This window comes from Leptinotarsa decemlineata, unplaced genomic scaffold (assembly GCF_025532065.1).
Source record: "Leptinotarsa decemlineata unplaced genomic scaffold, Ldec_3_MD MMD2_tig00000251_RagTag_RagTag, whole genome shotgun sequence".
NCBI classification, from domain to species: Eukaryota; Metazoa; Arthropoda; class Insecta; order Coleoptera; family Chrysomelidae; genus Leptinotarsa; species Leptinotarsa decemlineata.
In genome coordinates this window covers 1,391,015-1,404,000 of record NW_027412547.1, presented here as the reverse complement: position 1 = coordinate 1,404,000, position 12,986 = coordinate 1,391,015, and the positions used below count along the sequence as shown (strand labels likewise).

At 34.5% G+C, this 12,986-nt stretch overlaps 1 protein-coding gene and 1 long non-coding RNA gene across 2 annotated transcripts in view; one reads left to right on the top strand and one right to left on the bottom strand.

Annotated features, from left to right (window-relative positions):
* LOC111512483 (venom serine protease) overlaps positions 1-12,986 on the top strand; it is a 116,209-nt gene that overhangs the window by 10,028 nt on the left and 93,195 nt on the right. The window lies entirely within an intron of this gene.
* Positions 1-12,986, bottom strand: part of LOC141481629 (uncharacterized) — a 69,955-nt gene that overhangs the window by 9,893 nt on the left and 47,076 nt on the right. The gene's annotated exons all lie outside the window — the stretch shown is intronic.

Here is a 12,986-nt window from a genome sequence, read left to right as displayed (position 1 = left end):
GAACGTCGAACCAAACCTGGCGTATGGCTTCTGTTTTTTGATCTCCGACGAATAATCGCGTTACCCATTAATAATGAGTTTGCCTACGATAATAAACAGGTCGTTAGCACGTCTGTGATTCGGATGAAACAGTCTTTAAAGCTATTAAAACGATATTGATAGATTTGCGCGACTTAAAAGTCTCGAGAGGAATCTCTTTTACATTGAAGAAGCGGTGAGGAATATTAATTAGGATTGAAACTGACGATAAAATAACAAAACATATAGATGATTGAACAGTTGGGTCACAGTATTTCTGTATACAGTAGTTTCACTCAGCGTCGGTCCCTTTGATGTCGGTGTCCAGGAGTTTCATTTTTTATAATGATGACGTATTTGACACTAATGACATTTCTCCCTACTACAATCTCAACCAAAGCGTGTATACACTGCTCAACATAACAACTATTCATATAACCTGCTCAAAAAAAAAAACAGTCTATGAAAACCATGTTGGGCACCTGAGAAAATTGTACAAATGATAATTTTGCATTTGTGTAATATTGAAGTAACCCAGATCATTTGGGCAATGATGAACTAAGTTTCAAGTAGATTTTAAAAATTCATGGAATCGGCAGATGTTCATATTCGAATGTGACAAAATATATATTCATTTCAACAAGAAAAAAGACAAGATAAAGAACGTGTTTTGTTATTCATGAACCATGGTACGAATCCATGCGAAATTTCTTTGTAGTGATTTTTGGGGCCAAATATAGCATATTCATTTATTGATTGGAGAATTCAAGATGGCGGACGAGTTTGCCGATTCGATTATATTAAGGACCAATTATTAAAAATATTCCTAATCGAATTCATCACTCAAGATTGAGGAATCTGTAGAGCCTATTCTTTCTGAATTATGTAGTTACTATTCAGGACTTAAAGAAGTAAAAAAGTAATTAAGTATGTAGTGTTCAATCACACTAAAATAATTTTTTTGTATGTATGTACTAACTATAAATGTATGTGAGAGTTTTCGGAGTCGGAAGTTATGAATTATTTACACTGTAAGATAATAAATAGGTTGTTTTGCTGCTTCCAGCTTTTATCCAAGTAAAAATTGATAATAAAATCACTGACAAGTCCAAATGCATTTTGACTATACCATTATATATGTTTTCCGACAGAAAACAACTACTTCTTTAGCTAATAACTCGACATATATTGACAAATGTTGATATTTGAATCTATACAAGTCTAGATGTCTAATCAACCCCGAAAAGTTGCTGCGTAGATTAAAAACAGTTATTCTAAATGAAACATGTCCTATTAGTCAGCAACTTCTTATATAATGTATATTTGACTATCAAAAATACCTTACGACTGTTAACCTTTCGGAATCCAAGTCGCCTCAGACATAATTGCAAAGATTCTCACTTTGAAGAAACAACTTTGCAAGAGCTCTCTAGGACAAATAGTGGGACTTCGCCTGATTCGAACAAGGAACCAACTGCGAACCGTTTTGAAGTGTTCCTCATCAGTGCAGACCATGCTATCACGGTTGTATACACACAGGGACTCGTTATTCCTCCTAGAGAGCTCTTGCACAGTACCATGGTTCATGAATAACAAAACTCGTTCTTCATCTTGTCTTTTTTCTTGTTGAAATTAAAGTATATTTTGTCACATCCGATCCCATGAATTTTTAAAATCTACTTGAAACAAATTATCATTTGTACAATTTTCTTAGGTGCCCAACATGGTTTTCATCGACTGTATTTTTTTGAGCAGTTTATATGAATATTTGTTATGTTGAGCAGTGTTTAAACGCTTTGATTGCGTGCCTGTCTTGAACTCGTCGTTTGCGCAGACCTGAGACTGCAACTCCTGGGTCTGCGTGTAGAAAATTCAAACCAAAAATCACCCGAAGTGGGATTACTGTATATAGTATACTGTGGTTATACGGTTAGAACGCCTCAGTGCAAGTATTTGTCCCCTCCTGTCATTAAATTTGCCTGAAGAATCATCCAGGTGACAGGAGGAGACAAATACCTGCATTAAGGCGTTCTAACCGTATAAAAGAACAAACATGAAGATAAAACGTTCAGTGTGAATAGAGCCATGATAGCATAGCCTGCTATCGACAGCGCTCGCATGTAATAAGTAGAAGTTATTAAACATAGTTCTGGATACCCTAATTAATCACCTTAACAAAAATGGATTCTACACAATTGCATATGCAGATGACATAGTTATCTTGCAAACCGGCAAATTTGTGAACACACTGTGCGATAGAGCGCAGGAAGGGCTCAAATTAATAGAAACATGGTGTAAGGAACACTCACTGTCGATCAATCCCAAGAAGACTGAGATGGTCCTTTTCACCAGGAAAAGGAGTTTAAGGGGAATAAAACCTCCCGAAATCTTCAAAAGCGAACTAAACTTCTCTGAAGAGGTGAAATACCTTGGTACTATCCTCGACAAGAAGCTAACATGGAACTCTCATCTACAGAGTAGAGCAAAAAGAGCATACGTGGCTTTTGAGCAATGTCGGAGGACAGTGGGTCGCGCATGGGGTCTTTCACCCCATGTGGTCACCTGGATCTAAACTGTTAACGTACGGATCCATTGCATGGGGACCGAAAGTTCTACAAGCAACGGCCATCCAAAAATTATATCAAATACAGCGACTGACTTGTTTAAACATCACAGGAGCCATGAGAACAACACCAACCGCGGCAATGGAATTAATCACGGGTCTGACCCCTCTGGATCTGTACGTTAAGAAGGTTGCGTTAATAGCCATGGTACGATTGCGCACGGCTGGTGTAAACCTCGAAGTAGGCATGGGTCAATTGAGGCTGAGCCTATGGCGGAAAGCGCTCACTGCGCAACCTCTGCTGCAGGCAACAAGTGATGCAATTGAACCCTGGTTTGTGTTTAGTAAACCCTACAAAATACAAGTTAAGCAGAGTCAGATGCTACAAATGCAATACGGATTTATACTGACGGCTCAAAAACCAAAGAAGGCTCAGGATGTGGAGTGTACTCCAGGTCACTAAGCCTAAGGATTAAGTGGGGAATGGGAAGAAATACCAGCGTGGTCCAAACAGAACTGGCTGGTATCTCAATCGCCACAAAAGAAATAACCAAGAAAGGAATTTCTGGCAAAAACAACAATTTGCACCTATAGCAGACAAGAACTATTAGCCTTGAACAGACAGCGTGTTACCTCAGGGCTAGTAATAGAGTGCCACCAAGATTTAGCCAAAGCCTTGGTAGATAATAACATTATCCTGAGGTGGGTTAAAGGGCACGACAAGAGTAAAGGTAATCGCATTGCCGACTCTTTAGCCAAGGAAGCGGCTGGACTAAGAATTTTAGGGCCCAGTGGCACCCACGGCCTGATGACTTCGACAATTGAGGAACTAGTCAAATGTTACACCCATGCTCAATCCTTAAAGAGATGGGATGAAATCAAATGATGTAATCTTGCCAGGATCACCTTGGGCGACCCGGGGAAGCTGGCGCCGAAGAAATATCTGGCGATAACCAGGAAAAATCTACGCCTCACAGTAGGATTTCTGACTGGCCACTGTCAACTGAGGAAACACCTCCATAATATGGGGCTAGTGGACACACCTCTGTGCAGGATGTGTGAACAGGAAGATGAAACTGTCAGGCATATGTCCTGTGCGAGTGCCCGGAGTCAATAAGAGTCAATAAGAGAGTGTGTGTTCGGCGAGTCTTGGCCTACACCTGCCGATATAAAGGAGATGTCTCCCAGCGACCTGTCCACCTTCCTGAAAAAGGACAGGATGGACGATATCCTAGGAGGACAACTCCTCGGGAGGATGTACAATGGGTCACATGTGGCCTAAGTGCGTGGGCTTAGACTCACCCTCTCTACTCTACAGACAGAGACAGAACTATTACAAAAGCAAACTCATAGGGTGAAAAGGCGTTTTAAGGTTTTTGTGCAAAATTACCCGAAAAATCGTAAAATAAACTTTAGCGCCGTGAATCTGTTATAAAGAATTCAGATGGCATTGCTGTTGAAAGTGAGAAATTCCTGTGAGTCAATTTGAATCAATGTAAACCGTGACATGAAGTGTATAAACCGATTAAAAACGACCTTGCCAGCAAAAGTCAACGTCGTCTGGTCTACCGAAAGTGCCTATCATGCTGCCAAATAAAAAGCCACTCAATTTCCTCAATTCACTCTCACACGGTGCTGTCTGACAACGCCGCAAAATAATTGCAGTTGTAATTTATTGCACTTCCACGATTCAAGGTCAAAAACCTTATTATAGCCCGTGCGTTGAGTTTTCGTTACGTGCGACTTGATAATTTATCAAATTTCACCCCTATGTACGGAATTTCCGCCATTTATAATGGTTGATAATTCCGAATAAACCAAATAGAATATTTACAAGGCTGTAAAATGCGCAATACAACAGAAATAATCAAAACCTGGCAGTAGGTAGATTTTGAAGAGATTAAAATATTTCGATTTCTCACAGTTGAATTTTTTATTTAGAAGGAAATCTTTCGAACATTTTCAATCTTAATCATTTCCACACCCCCGGCAATGGGGGTTACAACCCTTAATTGAATGAGTTAGGAATCACACGTTAAAAGGTAAGACCTCGTTAGTCCTTAGCTCGCACGTTTCTCAACTTCTGAGAGTTGTCGTTCGTATGGGGGCGGCAGCTGATTAACGGAAAAACAGACTTCTTTCAAATAGTTTAGCGGTCTAACGATAGGTACCTCGTATTAAAGTTCTATTCTTTGGTTTATGTCATTTCTAATAATTTAAGTCAACCTTATGATTGAGCTGTCATACGATTTGTAATCATCTACGATTTGAGCAAGTGTTTTATGAGAATGCCTCTAAAAATATCGCAGTTGAAAACTTGAAAAACAGTTCTAAAACACGAAAACATTAAAAAAAATCCACTTTCCGAAACTCTGCAGTCAAAACTTTTATTTTCATTGAGCGATGAAAATACGTAGGTATATAAAAACGCAAAGCCTTCAAAAAAATTCAACTCATTGAATGTGGATATTAAGGAATGAAAAAATTAGATACTTGGTGGATGGTTGAGAAATCAATAACGACTAGAAAAAGAGTGTTTATCGCATTTTTCGTTTTATAAATTTCTTTGTTAATTTTTTTTTCACCTTGATAACTTTTATAATTGTAGTTTGAACTTTTTCTTTTTCGGAGATATCCTTTGAAGATTTTATTGAACACCCTTGTAGGAAAAAGTGAAATATTCAATTTGCATTCATTAATGAATTGACATCTGTCAAAGATTCATTAATGAATTGACATCTTTGACAGATGTCAAAAAATTTAAAACGTAAATGAAGAATTGAATTTTTTTTAAATATCCCAATTGCTTAGTATGCTCATTGACAAAGGCTACATTGATATGATTTTTTTTTAAATTATTGTTTGAAAAAAGTTATACGCAAAAAAATTATTTATCATATGATTGATTTGGTTTTTTGTAAATTTGAGGATGTGATAATTAAATAATAATCTTTTCAACACCTTTGTGGACGAACTATTTATTTTTACCAGTTATTTCGATATTGAAATTTCTTTAAATACTTTTTTATTGCTCTTTATATTTTGAAATAATATATTCTATAATTTTTTTTGACTGGTGACATATATGTATCATCTATGTATCATATCTATGTATCAATTTTTTCTTTCTTTTTTTATTTTAAGATGTTTCTATGTTTCATAATCTGGTTCGACAAAATCTTGAGATACTTATTAATGAAGCCCTCTTATCGAAAGAAAAAAAAAGTAATAGGAACATTAAAAAAATTTTTCAATGCTTCATTTATGTTATGATTTTTTTAATATATGTGAGTTTTTATTAAAGAATGGAATATTGCATTTTTTCAATGTTTCCAGCGGATTCATTTTTCGAAGAAAAGTTCCAACAAAGAAAGAAATTCCAGCAAGAATTATAATTATTATCAAGGTTTCTGTCTAAACCTTCAACTTGGAACAAATTGTTGATTACTAAAAATCATTTTGAAGAGAAATAGTTCTACGAAATCAATAATATTCTTGTAGAAGACATTCTACACTGAAATAACTGATCATCGATATAATACGACGTCAAAGATTAAAGAAATTAGTGCATGAATACTTTATTTTGAAATGAATTTGACAGATGAAAAATTCAATGGATCTTGTGACACACCTTTTTGAAGCTCCTGACGAATGCTTCACAAGTATTCATCAGGAGCTTCAAAATGATGTGTCACAAGACCCCCCTTTCCATTTAATTTTTTTCCCAGATGACGCCCAGTCGCCATTTCGAAAGCTTCATCTGTCAATTTCACTTCAAAATAAAGTATTCATGCATTAATTTCATTATTCCAAATTTCAATTTTTTCAGTTGACCCGTTCAAAAACTAAAGGGGGGGCATCAAAGAAATGCACTGTATATATTGCTTGTGAAATTTAGAATATAATTTCACAAGAACTCAAGAAGTTAAGATCAATTAATAGCATTAAAAAAAAACATTACCCAACTGAATATGAGGTTATACGTTTTTTCATTTCGAATTATCTATTCGAAAGTTGATATCTATTGACTTTCAACATTATTTTTCAACTTACCCAGTCGAACACAACTTTTTATACAGAGTGTTGAAATATTATTGCTGTAAAAGTTAATATTAACTGAAGAAGTTATTATTAACTTGAAAAGTTAATAGTTTGTACTCATTTCCTAACTCATTGATATTTGTTAATAAATTTGAATATGAATTAAAGTCAATTCATCAAAGTTTTGTTTTCCTCAAAGATTTATTGAATAATACTAGTTATTACAAAGAAAAAGAAAAAAAATATTTCAATTAATACAATATTTTCCGTTTCATTATAATTATGGAAAAATTTATTGAACTATATTGCAGAATAACCTTTATTGTAGAATGACCTTATTTGGTCTTACTGGATGAATTTATTGCATATTTTACGACTGTGATAAACCAATTTATAATAATTTTGGTTGTAAAATTATTTTTGGATCTGTTATCATTTGCTAAAAACAAACACGTTCCATGAAACGTTATGAAATTTGTTTCTAATGGTCAAAGATCAAATATTTGATGGTAATTTCCGAGTGGAGTTTGGTGTTTTCAAAAATGTAAAATTGAAAACGAAAAATATACAGATAAACGTCACATTGCATTTAATACATTCTTAGTCACGGCGACTTGACTGATTTATGGGCGTCATGAATATAATTTTACCGAAAACAATTGAAACGATAATTTATAGGGTGTGTTGCTTTCAAGATGAAAATATTTTCGCTATCTGAGTAGATTTGTTGGACAGCTATGACAGTTGACGGTTCACATTTTCGAGATGAACAACAGTAGCCTCAAAATGTTTTTCAGTGAGGGTTTTATTGTGGCTATCACCAATTCATCCAAACAGGTCCAGTTTCTGCACGAAGTCGATTAGTTCATTTAGTGAATAATCTTTCAGGTCAGAGTGAAACTTTGCCGACCATTGAAATCCTGATTCGATCCACGACAGAGCACGAACAAAGTATGAGGTATGTTCAGAGTATCGGAAATTTTCGGTTTTTGAAAAAAATAGTTGTCTGTTCGTTGTCGCCTTCAAAATAGTCCCCATTAGATATTATTTACGCATGCCGGCGCGTCTTACAACCTCCGAAAAACTTCTCAAACCCCATCTTTGACATAGCCTTCAACTCTTTCAGCGATGCGCTTTTTATGTCATCTCTGCTAGTAAAACGACAGCTCTTTGAACTACTCCTCACTTTTGGAAATAGAAAAAACCATACGATACCATGTCTGGCGAATATGGAGGCGGGGGTATCGCATGAAACAAGCCATTAACAACCAGGTTCCTCCCACTACAAAAATGAGCGTTATAGGACATCGACATACTTTAGTGAACTCCCCAATAATTTCGTAAATTTTTTGAAAATGAAATACTTGGACGTAGCTTATAAAACAGATAGTAAATTTGTCAAATTTATTGAAAAACAAAACTTCAGTTTCGGATAGATCAGGAGTATATAAGTAATATGTGGTTCTTGCGAAAAACATTATATTGGCCAAACGGTGAGCACCTTTTCCCAATGAATGAAAGACAATATAAGTAGCTTGTTGAATGTTAAGACTAGAGGACCATGAGTTCAACCAAGAATGTGACGTATAACATTTGGAAGAGAAATGTGTGTTTCGATCTTTAGAAAATTAATCATTTCAGAAATTCTAAAAATTTACTCAATGACTGAATATAATTAAATTCTTCACTAGTTTGGACTTCCATTGTTCAATATATAAAATGATTTGAAATCCCTGAAACAACTAAAAAAGAAGAATTAAAAATGAATAGCTGAAAATAACAATTATATTAAGCAAAAATAACCTGAAATGAAATAATAGTGAAATAAAATACAAGTAAAAATAGAACAATTGAATAAATAAAAATAAAGAAATGAAAAAAGTAAAAATAAAAATAAAAAGTGGAGAGATTCCAAGTCACGTTAGTTCACGACGTTTCGATTGTTAGTATCTACAATCGTCTTCGGGTGATGACTGGACTGATTCCTCCGAGAGATGACTATTTATAGGTCGTTGAAATACTTTCACTTTCTCTGCTTTCCATTTTCCGCTTCACTGATTCCGTGAGAGATGACCGTTTTGGCGGGAGTTGGCCATTTTTCGTTTGATGATGGGTTTCCATATGTTTCGTATTTCTACGCTGGCCTGGCTGAATACGTTGTTGGTCAATATGTATGCGGCTTCCTTAAATTTTCTCCTAAACCAATGTTCCTCTCTGTGCAAGATCTCAGCTTGGGACCACTCGATGTTGTGTTGATGGGTCCAAACATGGTCTGCTATTCCTGATTTGCTGGTTTCCCCTCGCTGTGTGTGTTTCTTGTGCTCGGCAAAGCGAACATTCAAAGGCCTCTTAGTTTAACCAATATAGGATTTTTTAGTTGTTTCAGGAATTTCAAATCATTTCATATATTAAACAATGGAGGTCCGAACTAGTGGAATTCATCATGAAACATTGTCAATCACCTTCAAATAAACATTGAATTCTTCCTTTCTAACTGATAGGATTTATGATTTGGAAATTGGTAATTAGTTTATTGCATATCCTTCTAATGAGTTGGTAAAATCGTTTGCATTTTTTAATAGCTTATACCTAAAATCTGGTAAAAATATTAGTCATTAAGTAGGTAGAAGGTTATATGATTCAAATTGTTGAATAAAGCACTTATTTGGAAGGATCAAGTAAATATTAACATATCTAAAGAAGCCATTATATAGTGAAACACTTATTGGGGTGTGGACTGTCCAGTGAAATCTCATAATTAAGTGTTAATTGAATATATCTTGCCGCACATTGAAAGGAATACTGTCAATCGCATTCCAAACTTTCTCAACAGATGAGTTAACTAAATAGCCAACAATGATACATCAATGAAATAAGTTTTAAAAAAATGTTGAACGATTGAAAAAAAGATAATAATGACGTCAATAATGTACTAAAAACTAAAAAATCTTTCGGAAAGTCCTAGGTAGAAGACATCACACCACTCTCCTCAGCAATCTACGATATTGATCAAATAAAATAATAAAATCGTTGGGCGTATTATTTACATACTTACTTTGGTTACGATTTTATTTTTTTTGCTGAGAAAAGCACCTGGGACTTTGCCATATATTTTTTAGTTTTTAGTACATTATTCACGTCATTATTACCTTTTTTTCCAACCGTTCAACATATTTTATTTTAATTAAAGGGGTTATATTTTCGGGAGTGATTAATTTTTGGGAAAGAAAGTTTTTGGCTTTCTACTACTTCATCTTGATACAAAAAAAAAGATGTGGGAATCTTCCAAAGAAAGGAAGAAAGTAATCAATTCGAAAATAAGTAACTCTATACATGGATGTGTAGATCATGCAAAGAAGTAACTTTCAGACACAAACTGGAAGAAAGTCCTCTTGAAACAGCTACTTTCATTTTAACATTGAATTACACGAAAGAAAAAGAAGCACAACATGCAAGACAACACTGAAGGTACATCTGTCTCGTTCGACGAAACTGAAGTACCCAAACTGAAATAGTACCCAAACAAGCAGGGCAAGCTAAATGCTACACTGTGCAGTCATTCTGGAAACATTATTTTTCATCGAGTATTGATCGAAACTATGGGGGTATCTTCATAAACGAGATACACTGTATAGTTGTCTGCTTGATAATAATGTACGTGACTAATCTTCAATTTTATTAGACGATGACTGACCCCGCATAGACCTCAGGGACTACCAGCACTGGAGATTGAATTTCCATGGAACAGCAGTCATTTGTGGGAATAACTATTATTTTGCAGTACTCTTGCTTTTATCGCATAAAAAACCCGCTTCCTATGATTAGGTTACGAAACATTCATAACAATAGCGAGGTGGGAGTTAACAATATAATTTGATACCGGTGAACCTCTGTAGTTGAACGAGTTGACACGATATCAAAACTAGCGGTATTTGCTGGCGGAATATAGTAGCAACGTATAGTTCTACATTAAGCGAGTTAATTTAAACACGGCTGTCATATTTAATGTGAAAAATAATTCTGAACTTTTTTCACGAAACGGCATTGTCCATTGAACATGCTACAATAGAATGCTACATTTTTTTTTAAATATTGTATACCTTACAATTGTACTCCAAATTCCTCATTAATCTTATCAGAAATATTCCAATAACAATCCCTCCAATGTAAGAATATTGTGGAAAATAATTTTCCACAATTAATTGAAAAAATAACATTTTTCGTTAAAAGAGAAAGAAAAAATTATCAGTTGTTAATGGGAATAGTCCATGAATAAAAGAACTGACTTGAATGGTCTCAGTCAAATTTATACTTATTTATTTAAATTAGATAATGATAATCGAAGAAGAAATAGTAATGCTGATTCATCCAGTATGTAACTGATCTGAAACAAATTATTATTTTTATGTTATCAACAAATACTTGTCATTTATTGATTTATGTCAAAATTAATTTTCAAAATATTTTTCGTTTCGATTTGCTGCTAATTTTTTATATTAATCTCATGTTGAGTAAGTTATATCTGTAACGTTTTATACATATATTTTTACAATCATCTTTTCAGTTGTCCTGAAGAAGGAAATAAACATTTCCGAAAGCTTGACAAACTAGCAAAGAGTTTTCATCATATATATATATATATATATATATATATATATATATATATATATATATATATATATATATATATATATATATATATATATGGAGTCTGGTTGAGATACGAAGAAGATACCTTGATAATATGGAACCATGGAAATACTGAACTAGACGCCTTTCTGAAACATATTAACAACATAAGTCCTTCCATCACTTTCACAATGGAGAAGGAAGTTCACAACGAATTGCCTTTCTTAGACTTATTGGTGAAGAGGACCAACACTAAATGGGATACATCTGTATATCGAATAGTGAAGAGTGAAGAGGGGATAAGTAGAATCACTCGAGCGACCTATAAATAGTCAGATCTCGGAGGAATACGTCAATTTTATTTTTCAGCTTTTAATAATATTTCAATTTTTATTTGTTTGGTTGTTGCTTGTACGTTATTTCTTTGTAATTTCAGTTTTTAGTTTAATAAAATTGCTATTTTCGGTTAATCTTTATTAATTTTTTTATTAGTTTTTTCAGGGTTTTCAAATCAATTTATATTATATTAGACAATGGAAGTCCGAACTGATGAAATAGTTTCATTTCTCTTTTTTCAATTTGCTCATCTGTGATTGGCCTCAAGGTAGGGAGTTATGAATGTGATCAACAGTCAATATTTTTCACGAATTTGCGTTGAAACTACTATATTCGGTCGCAATATTCATATAATTGGTTTTTGGATGACAGTTTAGAAGAAAAAAGATTAAATGGACAAATAAATGATATCCCCAATTGGTCTACTTTTGGTCGTAGTATTTACACAAGGAAAATCACCTGTTTCGACACTTCTATACCCTTCAACTTCTACGTAATGCTTTTTCTACTCTCATAATCCTCAATGAGAGCCATCCTAGCTTGTTTCTCCTTTCATAAGCTTCTATACAAGAAAACAGAGGAGCTAATTTTGCCATGGTCTTGGAAAATATCAAGGGCGACAGCTCAAGTCTCTCCGTGTCTGTAAATTGCATTCATCATTCTGGCATTCTGACCATCCTATTTTCCAACATCCAGAGCTAGTAACATTTCGTTAATCTACGTGTGTGAAAGTAGTTTGCAAACCGCTACAGCAATTTTTTCGTCTATCAAGATCCGAATTGGCCAATTAGTTCGGCGGAAACTGATTATTTATCATAGACTGGCGAGGTTAGACCAATGCAGCAGCGACTTTTTCTATGAGAAACAGACTGTTAGGTAATGATTCAATTCAACAAGCTGAAGATGAATTGATAATCTGCCGGCATCGTTAAAATTACCACGCTAGATCCTAATCTAGATCATGCCGGAGTTTTCTCTTTCTTGATAACATGGATTGCGAACGTTATAAGTTTTATGATGATTTCGTCATGAGCTGACGTGCAGTGGCGTCCAAGTGGAAAGATTTCGGTCTTCAAAATCTTCAGGGAAATAATAGTATTCATATCCTGAAAATTGACAAATATAAGTTAATATGCTTTATCGAATGAAAATAATGAAGTCACTTCAAATGCACTTCTTCTTTCAAACCTATTTGATTCATTTGTTCTACGCATGCACGTACAGTCTCCGACGCGCATTTCGAATTCATCAGCTACAATTATTGACTATCTGTGCACCAATTTCAAATCAGTTAATTGCTTGGTTCGGAATGCTGGCTTATCCGACCATGAATGTGTAGTAGCTACCGTTGTACTTGAGAAAAGTATCGTTAAATGCCCGCCCCGTTGGGGTAGAATTT